The sequence below is a fragment of the Oncorhynchus keta genome, unplaced genomic scaffold (assembly GCF_023373465.1).
Source record: "Oncorhynchus keta strain PuntledgeMale-10-30-2019 unplaced genomic scaffold, Oket_V2 Un_scaffold_2762_pilon_pilon, whole genome shotgun sequence".
Lineage (NCBI taxonomy): Eukaryota > Metazoa > Chordata > Actinopteri > Salmoniformes > Salmonidae > Oncorhynchus > Oncorhynchus keta.
In genome coordinates this window covers 47501-61495 of record NW_026290898.1, presented here as the reverse complement: position 1 = coordinate 61495, position 13995 = coordinate 47501, and the positions used below count along the sequence as shown (strand labels likewise).

The window sequence follows — 13995 nt, the reverse complement described above, 5'->3', positions numbered from 1 at the left end:
ATTAATCGGCCGATTTTTATCCTCCAAAAAATATCTATATATTTTTATACTCCTATATATATATATATATTTGTAATAATGACAATTACAACAATACTGAATGAACACTTATTTTAACTTAATATAATACATCAAAATCAATTTAGCCTCAAATAAATAATGAAACATGTTCAATTTGGTTTAAAAATGCAAAAACAAAGTGTTGGAAAAGAAAGTAAAAGTGCTATATGTGCCATGTAAAAAAGCTAACGTTTAAGTTCCTTGCTCAGAACATATGAAAGCTGGTGAGTCTTCAATATTCCCAGGTAAGAAGTTTTAGGTTGTAGTTATTATAGGACTATTTTTCTCTATGTCATTTGTATTTCATATACCTTTGACTATTGGATCTTCTAATAGGTACTTTAGTATTGCCAGCCTAATCTCGGGAGTTGATAGGCTTGAAGTCATAAACAGTGCAATGCTTGAAGCACAGCGAAGAGCTGCTGGCAAATGCAGGAAAGTACTGTTTTCATGAATGCTTATGAGCCTGCTGCTGCCTACCACCGCTCAGACTGCTCTATCAAATCAGACTTAATTATAATATAAAAACACACAGAAAAACTAGCCTTAGGTCATTAATATGGTAAAATCGGGAAACTATCATTTCGAAAACAAAATGTTTATTATTTCAGTGAAATACGTAAACGTTCCGTATTTTATCTAAAGGGTGGCATCCCTAAGTCTAAATATTGCTGTTACATTGCATAACCTTCAATGTTATGTCATAATTATGTGCAATTCTGGCAAATTAATTACGGTCTTTGTTAGGAAGAAATGGTCTTCACACAGTTCGCAACGAGCCAGGAGGCCCAAACGGGTGCGTATACCCAGAACGCAAGAGAAGTGTCACAATTTCCCAAATTAAAATAAATATAATTTTCAGCAGGTAATATTAACTAAATATGCAGGTTTAAAAATATATACTTGTGTATTGATTTTAAGAAAGGCATTGATGTTTATGGTTAGGTACACATTGGTGCAACGACAGTGCTTTTTTTCACGAATGCGCTTGTTAAATCACCCGTTTGGTGAAGTAGGCTCTGATTCAATGATAAATTAACAGGCACTGCATCGATTATATGCAATGCAGGACAAGCTAGATATACTAGTAATATCATCAACCATGTGAAGTTAACTAGTGATTATGTTAAGATTTATTGTTTTTTACAACATAAATATAATACTAGCTAGCACCTTACCGTGGCTCCTTGCTGCACTCTCAGGTAGTCAGCCTGCCACGCAGTCTCCTCGTGGAGTGCAATGTAATGGGCCATAATCGGTGTCCAAAAATGCAGATTACTGATTGTTTTGAAAACTTGAAATCGGCCCTAATTAATCGGCCATTACGATTAATCAGTCGACCTCTAGTAGGAATATTGGTCCGTTATACCGTTCAGGAATACCACTGTTCACATAGCTAGAAGTTTTTGTCCTTGCCAACCAATTACTACCCTTGTCTGAGGAAGTACTCCCAGAATCGTAGTGTGGCGTCCGCCCGTCCAGAGGTACTGCAGATATGATCTTCAAAGCATGCCAGCTACATGAGAAATGGCAGGGACAAGGCCTGTGAAAAAGCTACACATCAGTAAAGAGCGCTGTCTGCTGATAGAATGCCCTGTTTGTGAATTCTCATCTGAGTGGAGAAGTGCAACTGATGCACAAAAATAGTCTGATGCCGAGCAGAAAATATTGTTTTAGATCTGCGTTTACAAAATGCAGCAAGAGATTTCTCACGTGTTTTATATATTTTCCTTCGTGAAAAATGGAAGAATTCTGCGTTAACGCAACCCTTGAGATTAACTTGCGAGTTATCTAAGTAAGTTACTGAATTAATAAGATGACGGGCCATCTAGTTGTGTTAGCTTTCTGTTTGAGAAGTCAAAGCCCTTTGGATTAGTTAGCAGTGGCAGCTGTACAGATATCTTTTGATTTCCTTGCTTTTGTCTCTTCTCCGTTCTGGTCCCGAGCGACTCCAGACAGACACATGCTGCTTCAGAGCAGACAAAACTTTGTTAATTTGCACAAAGTCTCTCGTTCACATTCGTTTGTAGATGTCCAAACTCACAAAACATTACATTCGGTAGCTCCTACCTATATATGTAGGTAGGAGGGGGGCGACAGGCAGGTAGCCTAGTGGTTAGAGCATTGTGCCAGTAACTGAAAGGTTGCTGGATCGAATCCCCGAGCTGACAAGTTAAAAATCTGTCGTTCTGCTCTTGAACAAGGTTGGCCGTCATTGTAAATAAGAATTTATTTAAATCCACTCGGGGCTCCCGAGTGGCGCAGCGGTCCCTGTATCCAGGCTGCATCACATGCCATGATTGGGAGTCCCATAGGGCGGTGCACAAAGAATTTGTTCTTAACTGACGTGCCTGATTAAATACATTAACTTTATGAGCTGGATTTCCTGTCTTTGCAAGTTTGTCTATTTTCGCTCTTTTGCGCTTGTTAGCATATTTAGCTAACAGCCTCCAGGGAAATGCACTTTTACTTGTGCTAATTTTGTTAGCATTTTGGTAACGGATGGCCAATGGACTTTTTTTGGCGCCGCCTTATGCACTAAGCCGGTTATACTGTAAACCCCGGAATGGGAGAAGGACGGTATGATATGAAAATCTGGAAACCGCCCAACCGTACTACACACACAGCACGGCCCTTGCTAGAGCGTCACCTCTCTCTACCTCCACTCCCTTGCGCTTTATTTGCTTGAGTTAATAAAGTAGCTTAAAAATGTACTTTTCTGCTGCTTCCCTCACTCGGTTGGACCGGGTCTGGAGCCGACCAGGTTTATATGGAATGGGTCTAGTTGTCTTCGGGTCCGTTTGGAACGGGTCTCCTATTTTAAAATATGCATATATGCATATCTGTTCCGGATGGGAAAGCCCCAGATCCATTTCGGAACGGGTTCAACTTTTTGAACCTGTGAAGGCCTTTACACCACACTTCTGGTGGACACTAAATTACAGCTGCCCTGAAGTTCATCGGAATACTGGTCGACTAAGCTGTTGTCCTTCCCACATTGCTAGACGGAGCACATGGAACACCTACAGTAGATACCTGAAGGCACTGGAACAACACCTCCAAAGATCCTCACAAAACATCCTGAGGATCAGTTGCGAGGACATGCACACCAACACCAGCGTCCTGGAGGAGGCCAACATAAACAGCATCACCACTACTACACAGTGTACAAAACATTAGGAACACCTTCCTAATATGGAGTTGCACCCCCTTTGCCCTCCGAATAGACTCTATTTGTCGGGGCATGGACTCAAGGTGTCGAAAGCGTTCCACAGTGAAGCTGGCCCATGTTGAATGCTTCCCGCAGTTGTGTCAAGTTGGCTGGATGTCCTTAGCATGGTGGATAATTTTTGATACACGGGAAACTGTTGAATGTGAAAAACCCGGCAGCATTGCAGTTCTTAACACACACAAAGCAGTGTGCCTGGCACCTACTACCATACCCCATTCAAAAGCAAATGTTTTCTCTTAAATGTTTTGTCTTGCCCATTCACCCTCTGAATGGCACACGTAAACAATCCATCTCAATTGTCTCAAGGCTTAAAAATCCTTCTTTAAACTGTCTTCTCCCCTCCATCTACACTGATTTGAAGTGGATTTAACAAGTGGGATCATAGCTTTCACCTGGTTTCGCCTAGTCAGTGTATGTCATGGAAAGAGCAGGTGTTCCTCATGTTTTGTACACTCAGTGTATAATACAGCATCAACTCTGATGGAATTCCATGTCACCCGGATGCCCAACTCACGCCGATGAAGGAAGGTTAGTGAGCCCCTGCCGGGCAAAATAAATGCTACAAATACAAAATAAAAACAAACCTTAAGAAATTCCACATCACCTTCAACAACTGGGAGGAAACCATGCTAAACAGACACAACCGGGAGGAAACTGTGCTAAACAGACACAACTGGGAGGAAGTCAGCGCGGTTTCCTCCCAGTTGTGTCTGTTCGCGCTGAACCACGCTAAACAGACACAACTGGGAGGAAACTGTGATAAACAGACAGAACTGGGAGGAAACCGTGATAAACAGACAGAACTGGGAGGAAACCGTGACAAACAGACACGACTGGGAGGAAACCGTGCTAAACAGACACAACTGGGGGGAAACTGCGCTAAACAGACACAACTGGGAGGAAACCGTGCTAAACAGACACAACTGGGAGGAAACCGCTAAACAGACACGACTGGGAGGAAACCGTGCCAAACAGACACAACTGGGAGGAAACCGTGCTAAACAGACACAACTGGGAGGAAACCGTGCTAAACAGACACGACTGGGAGGAAACCGTGATAAACAGACACGACTGGGAAGAAACCGTGCCAAACAGACAACTGGGAGGAAACCGTGATAAACAGACACACTGGGAGGAAACCGTGATAAACAGACACAACTGGGAGGAAACCGTGATAAACAGACACAACTGGGAGGAAACCGTGCTAAACAGGACACAACTGGGAGGAAACTGTGCTAAACAGACACGACTGGGAGGAAACCGTGAAAACAGACACGACTGGGAGGAAACTGCGCTAAACGGACACAACTGGGGGAAACTGCGCTAAAAACAGACACAACTGGGAGTGAAACCGGTCCCATCTTGTTCTAAACCCAAAACAGACACAACTGACAGAGATAGTGATGGTCCCATCTTGTTTTATACCCAACTCTCTGACAGATAGTGACAGTCCCATCCTGCTCTATTCCCAACTCTCTTGACGGCTCCCATGGTCCTCACTCTTATTCTCATTCCCAGAAGTCCGTGACAGATTATTTTGCATCCTATAAAGGGAAAGGGGGATACCTAGTCAGTTCCACAACTGAATGCATTCAACTGAAATATGTCTTCCGCATTAAACCCAACCCCTCTGAATATATCACAGTAAGCCGTACTTTAGCTATGGAATTCTGCTCCAAACTGTTTCATCAATAGTTAAGATAGTTAAGACCTCTCTGGTTAGGATGACTAACAAGAATGACTGTTTCCCTGCCTGGAAGAAAGGTGAGCGTCCATAGGACACTGTATTGTATCTGACAAGGAGGGATATACTGTCCACTAGAGGGCACTGTAGCCATGTGAATACCACCATCAATCTGTCCTTACATAGACCACAGCCCCTCTTCTGAATCTAACGGTCCACAACACACAACCATCACACACTCTTCTCTCCCTCTGGAGAACATCGAGGACGCACACGCTTAGAGACTCACACTTTGATACACACACTTACACACACGTGCCCTTTGAAGTCAGTCAGAGCATTAGAGCCTTGGCTCATTGTGAAACCTAGTGTAACTAAACTAACTATGTTTTCTTCTGTCTGGCCTCTTTCTCCCCCTGTTTTGTTGTGTGTGTGTGTGTGTGTGCGCGTGTGCGTGTGTGTGTGTGTTAGCCTGCCTGCCTGCCTGTATGTGCATGATTAGAATCAAGTGTGTTTGCCAGCTCGCTGACAGAGGGAGACCAGACAGATCAGTTCAGTCTACTGTTGTTTTGTTTGGAGCAGTTGTCTGTCTGTGATGGAGCAGTGTTGCTGTCGGCAGCTTAGTGATGGAGCAGTTGTTGCTGTCGGCAGCTTAGTGATGGAGCAGTTGTTGCTGTCGGCAGCTTAGTGATGGAGCAGTTGTTGCTGTCGGCAGCTTAGTGATGGAGCAGTTGTTGCTGTCGGCAGCTTAGTGATGGAGCAGTTGTTGCTGTCGGCAGCTTAGTGATGGAGCAGTTGTTGCTGTCGGCAGCTTAGTGATGGAGCAGTTGTTGCTGTCGGCAGCTTAGTGATGGAGCAGTTGTTGCTGTCGGCAGCGTAGTGATGGGAGTCATAGTGATGGGAAGAGAAGGTTGTTGAGGTCAATTCAGGTCAATAACTCATTATTTCTCCCATAAGGACCAATGGTACATTTTGGCCAGTCAAAAAAAAGTTATAAAAAAAAAATCAAATGTATCTATCATTGTGTACAATGTGATGTGTTAGCATATGTAATACATGTCAGTACATGGTTATGGAGTGATAGGGGTTATCAAGGGTTTTCAGACCTCAAGTAGTCATGTTTGCAACAGAAGGCGTGGGTGGGACATGTACTCATCTCTAATAATGTTCGGTAAACTTTGGTTTTGGAGTGGGAGTGAGACAGTAATCCTACAGCGTGCTAACAACATGCTCCCGGTAGGAAATTCGATTGAACATGATTTTCCAAATGGTACTCTTTTCCCTATGAAGTGCACTACTTTTGACACAAGTCCTATGGGCCCTGGTCAAACGTAGTGCACTATATAGGGAATAGGATGCCATTTGGGATGCATCCTATCCGAGTTCCCACTCATCTGTTCTGAGCCGCCCCATGTAAAACTGACATTTGTCCTCCGCTCTGACACACACGGATGTTCCCGTCGCCTCCCAAACCACACGTCTCAGATTAACACTGATTGCTGCACAGGGGTAGAATATACTCCCCTGAAATTGGAACATGAAACGGATTTCATCTCCTAGCTGGTGTCTTCTCAGTGTAGCCTGATCATTTGTCCTGGAGTGGAAAACAGCTCCAGATAAAATATTTAGCCTGCATCAGCCCCTGATCAGCCTGTGATTAGCCTCATGTTTCACTGTGATTGAGTGAGCCCGGTTACTCCTCCCACGCCCTCGCATGACTAATGAGCTGTTTGCATGCCGAGGTTACTGATTGGATGAGCATGCATATTATATGAATAGGGATTGGACCAGGCCGAAAGTGAATGAGGACCCGCTGGCAAAGTGAGAGATGAAATGCTTCAACCTCCATTCCGTCTGTCGGTGTGAGGGTGGGATGGAAAGGGGGGTGGAGTGGTAGGTATACAGTTGGATTCACTTCACATGGCTTCACTCTGAGTTTAGTCTGTCAGAAAGAGATGGGGAGAGATGGATTCTCATCCATCATATAAAGATGAAAGGATGAACAGATGTAGAGGGATGGATAGAGGATGAAGGGATGGATAGAGGATGAAGGGATGGATAGATGAAGGGATGGAAGGGATGGGATGGAGAGAGGGATGAAGGGATGGATAGAGAGGGATGATGAAGGGATGGATAGAGGATGGATGATAGATGAAGGGATGGATAGAGAGGGATGAAGGGATGGATAGATGAAGGGATGGAAGGGATGGATAGAGAGGGATGAAGGGATGGATAGATGAGGGATGAAGGGATGAAGGGATGGAGAGGATGGAAGGGATGGATAGAGGATGAAGGGATGGATAGATGAGGGATGAAGGGATGGGGATGGAGATGAAGGGATGATGGGATGGATAGAGGATGAAGGGATGGATAGATGAAGGGATGAAGGGATGGATAGATGAGGGATGGATGAAAGGGATGGATAGATGAGGGATGAAGGGATGGATGGAGAGGATGAAGGGATGGATAGAGGATGAAGGGATGGATGAAGGGATGGATAGCGGATGAAGGGATGGATAGAGAGGGATGAAGGGATGGATAGATGATGAAGGGATGGATAGCGGATGAAGGGATGGATAGAGGATGAAGGGATGAAGGGATGGATGGATAGCGGATGAAGGGATGGATAGAGAGGGATGAAGGGATGGATAGAGATGAAGGGATGAAGGGATGGATAGATGTAGAGGGATGGATAGATGATGTAGATGGATAGATGTAGAGGGATGGATAGGATGAAGGGATGGATATATGTAGAAGGGATGGATATATGTAGAGGGATGGATATAGATGTAGAGGGATGGATGAAGGGATGGATAGATGATGAGATGGATAGATGAAGGGATGAAAGGGATGGATATATGTAGAGGGATGGGGATGGATAGATGTAGAGGGATGGATGGATGAAGGGATGGATAGAGATGAAGGGATGGATGGATAGAAGGGATGTAGATGGGATGGATAGATGAGAGGGATGGATAGATGTAGAGGGATGAAGGGATAGATGTGAAGGGATGGATGACGGGATGGATAGAGAGGGATGGATAGATGAAGGGATGGATAGCGGATGAAGGGATGGATAGATGAAGGGATGATGAAGGGATGGATAGATGAAGGGATGGAGATGGGGATGGATAGATGTGGAGAGGGATGAAGGGATGGATATATGAAGGGATGGGATGAAGGGATAGAGGGATGGATAAAGGGATGAAGGGATGGAGATGAAGGGATGGATATATGAGGGATGGATAGATATAGATGGATAAAAGGGATGGATATATGTAGAGGGATGGATAGTATGTGGATAGAGGGATGGATAGATGAAGGGGTGGATAGAGGGATGGATAGAGGATAAAGGGATGGGGATGGATATGAAGGGATGGAGAGGGATGGATAGATGTAGAGGGATGGATAGATGATGAGATGGATAGAGGATAAAGGGATGGATATGATGGGATAGAGGGATGGATAGATGTAGGAGGGATGGATGGATAGATGGATAGAGGATGGATGGATAGATGAAGGGATGGAGATGGGGATGGATAGATGAAGGGATGGAGAGGGATGGATAGATGAAGGGATGGAGATGGATAGAGGATGAAGGGATGGATAGAGAGGGATGAAGGGATGGATGATGAAGGGATGGATAGAGAGGGATGGATAGGGATGGATAGTGGATGAAGGGATGGATAGCGGATGAAGGGATGGATAGAAGATGAAGGGATGGATAGATGAAGGGATGGATAGATGAAGGGATGGATAGATGGAGGGATGGATAGAGGATGAAGGGATGGATAGCGGATGACTGGATGGATGAAGGGATGAGACAGAGATGGGATGAAGGGATGGATGAAGGGATGGATAGAGGATGAAGGGGGATGGATGGAGTGGATGAAGGGATGGATAGAGAGGGATGAAGGGATGGATAGTGGCTGGATGAAGGGATGGATAGATAGGATGAAGGGATGGATAGAAGGATGAAGGGGATGGATAGAGATGGATGAAAGGAGGGATAGAGATGGATGAAGGGAGGGATAGAGGGTAAAGGGATGGATAGAGATGGATGAAGGGATAGAGGATGAAGGGATGGGATAGAGGATGAAGGGATGGATAGAGATGGATGAAGGGATAGTGGATGAAGGGAGGGATAGAGGAGGGATAGTTGTCTACGTGTAGTCTCCTCATTCTCTGGGTCCTGTCTGGATAATGAAACTACATGTAGCCTCATTCTCTGGGTCCTGTCTGGATAATGAAACTACATGTAGCCTCATTCTCTGGGTCCTGTCCTGTCTGGATAATGAAACTACATGTAGCCTCATTCTCTGGATAATGAAACTCCTGTCTGGATAATGAAACTACATGTAGCCTCATTCTCTGGGTCCTGTCTGGATAATGAAACTACATGTAGCCTCATTCTCTGGGTCCTGTCTGGATAATGAAACTACATGTAGCCTCAGCCTCTGGGTCCTGTCTGGATAATGAAACTACATGTAGCCTCAGCCTCTGGGTCCTGTCTGGATAATGAAACTACATGTAGCCTCATTCTCTGGGTCCTGTCTGGATAATGCACACTGACTCTGAAGTATTTGTTTTCACTCTACTTTCGTGTGTGTGTGTGTGTGTGTGTGTGTGTGTGTGTGTGTGTGTGTGTGTGTGTGTGTGTGTGTGTGTGTGTGTGTGTGTGTGTGTGTGTGTGTGTGTGTGTGTGTGTGTGTGTGTGTGTGTGTGTGTGTGTGTGTGTGTGTGTGTGTGTGTGTGTGTGTGTGTGTGTGTGTGTGTCAGGGTTTCTGTTAGAAAAATGTGACACGGGACATAGGCAAAGTTCCTTTGTCCAGTGTCTGTGTTCTTTTGGCCATCTTAATCTTTTTGTTTGTTTTATTGTCTTTTTCTTTGCAACTCTGCCTAGAAAGCCAGCATCCCAGCCTCTTCACTGTTGACGTTGAGACTGGTGTTTTGTGGGTACTATTTAATGAAGCTGCCAGTTGAGAACTTGTGAGGCGTCTGTTTCTCAGCTAGACACTAATGTACTTTTCCTCTTGCTTAGTTGTGCACCGGAGATTCCCACTCCTCTTTCTATTCTGGTTAGAGTCAGTTTGCGCTCTTCTGTGAAGGGAGTAGTACAGAGCGTTGTACAAGATCTTAAGTTTCTTGGCAATTTCTCACATGGAATAGCCTTAATTTCTCAGAACAAGAATAGACTGACGAGTTTAAGAAGAAAGTTATTTGTTTCTGGCCATTTTGAGCCTGTAATTGAACCCACAAATTGCTGATGCTCCAGATGCTGACGCTCACAACGTGCTAACACAACGTGCCTTTGGAACACAGGAGTGATGGTTGCTAATAATGGGCCTCTGTACGCCGATGTAGATATTCCATAAAAAATCAGCCGTTTCCAGCTACAATAGTCATTTACAACATTAACAATGTCTACACTGTATTTCTGATCAATTTGATGTTATTTTAAAGGACAGAAAATGTGATTTTCTTTCAAAAACAAGAACATTTCTAAGTGACCCGAAACTTTTGAATGGTTATGTATATGATTAAATTATATTATATTTGAGATTCTTCAAAGTTGCCACCCTTTGCCTTATTGACAGCTTTGCACACTCTTGGCATTCTCTCAACCAGCTTCACGAGGTAGTCACCTGGAATGCCTTGTTAAAAGTTAATTTGTGGAATTTCTTTCCTCAATGCTTTCGAGCCAATCAGTTGTGTTGTGACAAGTTGGGGGTGGTATACAGAAGAGAGCCCTATTTGGCAAAAGACCAAGTCCATATTATGGCCAGAACAACTCAAATAAGCAAAGAGAAACAGTCCATCATTACTTGAAGACATGAAGGTCAGTCAATCTGTAAAATCCCAAGAACTTTCAAAGTTTCTTCAAGTGCAGTCGCAAAAACCATCAAGCACTATGATGAAACTGGTTCACATGAGGACCGCCAAAGGAAAGGAAGGCCCAAAGTTACCTCTGCTGCAGAGGATAAGTTCATTAGAGTTAACTGCATCTTAGATTGCAGCTCAAATAAATGCTTCACAGAGTTCAAGTAACAGAAACATCTCAACCTCAACTGTTCAGAGGAGACTGCGTGAATCAGGCCTTCATGGTCGAATTGCTGCAAAGAAACCACTAATAAAGGACACCAATAATAAGAAGAGACTTGCTTGGTCCAAGAAACACGAGCAATGGACATTAGACCGCTGGAAATCGGTTCCAACCGCTGTGTCTTTGTGGAGCGCAGAGTAGGTAAACGGATGATCGCCTTATGTGTGGTTCCCACCGTGAAGCATGGAGGAGGAGGTGTGGGGTTGCTTTGCTGGTGACACTGTCAGTGATTTATTTAGAATTCAAGGCACACTTAACCTGCATGGCTACCACCGCATTCCGCAGCGATACTCCATCCCATCTGGTTTGCGCGTAGTGGGACTATCATTTTGTTTTTGAACGGGACAATGACCCAAAACACACCTGTAAGGGCTATTTTACCACAAAGGAGAGCGATGGAGTGCTCCATCAGATGACCTGGCTTCCACAATCACCTGACCTCAACCCAATTGAGATGGTTTGGGATGAGTTGGACCGCGGAGTGAAGGAAAAGCAGCTAAGAAGTGCTCAGCACGTGGGAACTCCTTCAATACTGTTTGAAAAGCATTCCAGGTGAAGCTGGTTGAGAGAATACCAAGAGTGTGCAAAGCTGTCATCAAGGCAAAGGGTGGCTACTTTGAAGAATCTCAAATATAAAATATATTTTTGGTTACTGCATGATTCTTTGTGTTATTTCATAGTTTTAATGTCTTCGCTATTATTCTACAAAGTAGAAAAAAGTAAAGAAAACCCCTTGAATGAATAGGTGTGTCCAAACTTTTGACTGGTACTGTGTGTGTGGCTTATAATAAATACAAAAATATATGGGGAATTGGAAACAATGCAGACAATTACATGTATGGATTACACAATTACTTATAGGTCAAATGTATTTCCGTCGACTGGTATTTCCATCAATGAATAGGTTAAGAACCATTATTTTGCTATGTCTTTTTTTTATTCCTGATAATTGGCCGGCGCCAGTTTTATTTATCTGCTTTTCATATTACCAACTAATGGAAACCCTGGGTGTGGTGTGTAGGTGTGTGCATATTTTGTGAATCTATGTCAAATACATGCATGTTTGTGTGTGAAACCAACCAAGTCAAGACAGCTGGCTCTACTCTTCCAGAACCATGATTAAATATTATGTGTATAACAAACTTCTAAACCCCCTTCTCTGTAAATGAGGATTGTACTGCCACTTTGCATGGGAAGTTACTGTTTAGCAGTTGGCAGCAACTAAACTCTATGTAGTTTGTGGGTCTTGTTCTAAACTCCCAGGGTCCATACTTACGACATTGCATGTCTCTTGATTTAAACCAGTGGTAACACAACCTAGGCACAGTTTGATTCCCCGTAACAGTAGTTGTTCTCCATATTAGGATGTGATCAGGTATATCTTCAACAATTGTCTGTGCTCCTCATTCCTTGACATTAAAGCTGCAATATGTAACTTTTTGGGCGACCTGACCAAATTCACATAAAATCTGAGTTATAGATCTCATTTAAAGTCTAAGAAGCAGTAGACCTGTTCTATGTGCGCTATTTCTATGCTTGCCATTCTAAAGTTTTGTTTTTGCATCTTTAGCTTTTGGTTTTGTACACCAGCTTTAAACAGCTGAAAATACAAAAAAAAATTGTTATAGAAAATATATTTCAGAGGTTTAGATTGTACAATGATTCTCTACACTATACTATAAATCAGGCAAACTTTTAGAATTTTAGCAACCAGGAACGAGGAGCGATTTCTACATAGTGTACCTTTACTGCATAAATCCTATCAGCTGCTAAATATGTTCCAAAAGGTCTAAGCCATAGGGCTAATCGATGTCGTAACTATGGTCCCTGGAACTATGAACTATGTTGTTATTTTGGTATTTGAGTACGGGTAGCTGTGGTTGTTAAAGGAGAGAGGAGGCTTGGTGCCAGCCAGGCACATTCATCTGTGCCCGGTTATCATTCCATCACTGTTGTGTATCCCCTGGCAATTCAGAGATGGAACAATAACACAGTTTTCACACCTGGGTTGTGTTGAAACGCAAACCGTAGTAAAATGTTTTGCAAAGGAAAAACAAATCTGTATTCAGTGTTTCCCCTAGGATTTGTTTCAACAGCAGTGGCAAAGTGTGGGTGTTTTTGCTGTTTTAAAGCAAATTTCGTGCAATTCCACACGTTTTGCCATGGCTTATGCCTTGTTCTTATGCTATCTGAGTGACTCAAACATTATAACAAAATCAGTAGAGGCACCGTGCCATGACATGGAGAATTTTAGATTCTCTCTGACTGTCGAGTTTTTATTTTGATGATTGTTAGTTCTCGAAGATAATATGATTTAAATATACTGTATATAGGTCCATTATCTTTCCGACTTACTTTATATCTGGTAATAGTTGTTTACACTGAAAATGTATTACCTTCCCGATTTTATTACATTTTTGGGTATTTTTAATTTTGTTTGTCATTTTCTCTCGACTGACCCTGGTTTTCAAAGTCCTGACTCTTTCACTGGTGAAAATGGACCAGTAGAAGCAGCAGTGACATGGCAGCTGTTGAGGACTTCAGTGGCCTGTCACTGCTTTATCTTATCTCCTCTGAGTGTCCCACTCCATAGACACACATGGTTTGACAGCACATACCGCACATTCCTTCTGCATGTGTGTACATAGGTGTTTGTGTGTGGCGCACCTAAACCTTAAACAACCCTTAGCCACTACACATAGAAACACATGGTTTTTGGACTGGACGGTAGTTGGCGCACACACACACACACACACACATCACCACACACACACACACACACACACACACACACACACACACACACACACACACACACACACACACACACACACACACACACACACACACACACACACACACACACACACACACACACACACACACACACACACACACACACACACACACACACAC

General features: G+C 43.4%; 1 protein-coding gene across 2 annotated transcripts in view; it reads left to right on the top strand.

Annotated features, from left to right (window-relative positions):
• LOC118377023 (aryl hydrocarbon receptor nuclear translocator 2-like) overlaps positions 1 to 13995 on the top strand; it is a 66623-nt gene that overhangs the window by 23642 nt on the left and 28986 nt on the right. The window lies entirely within an intron of this gene.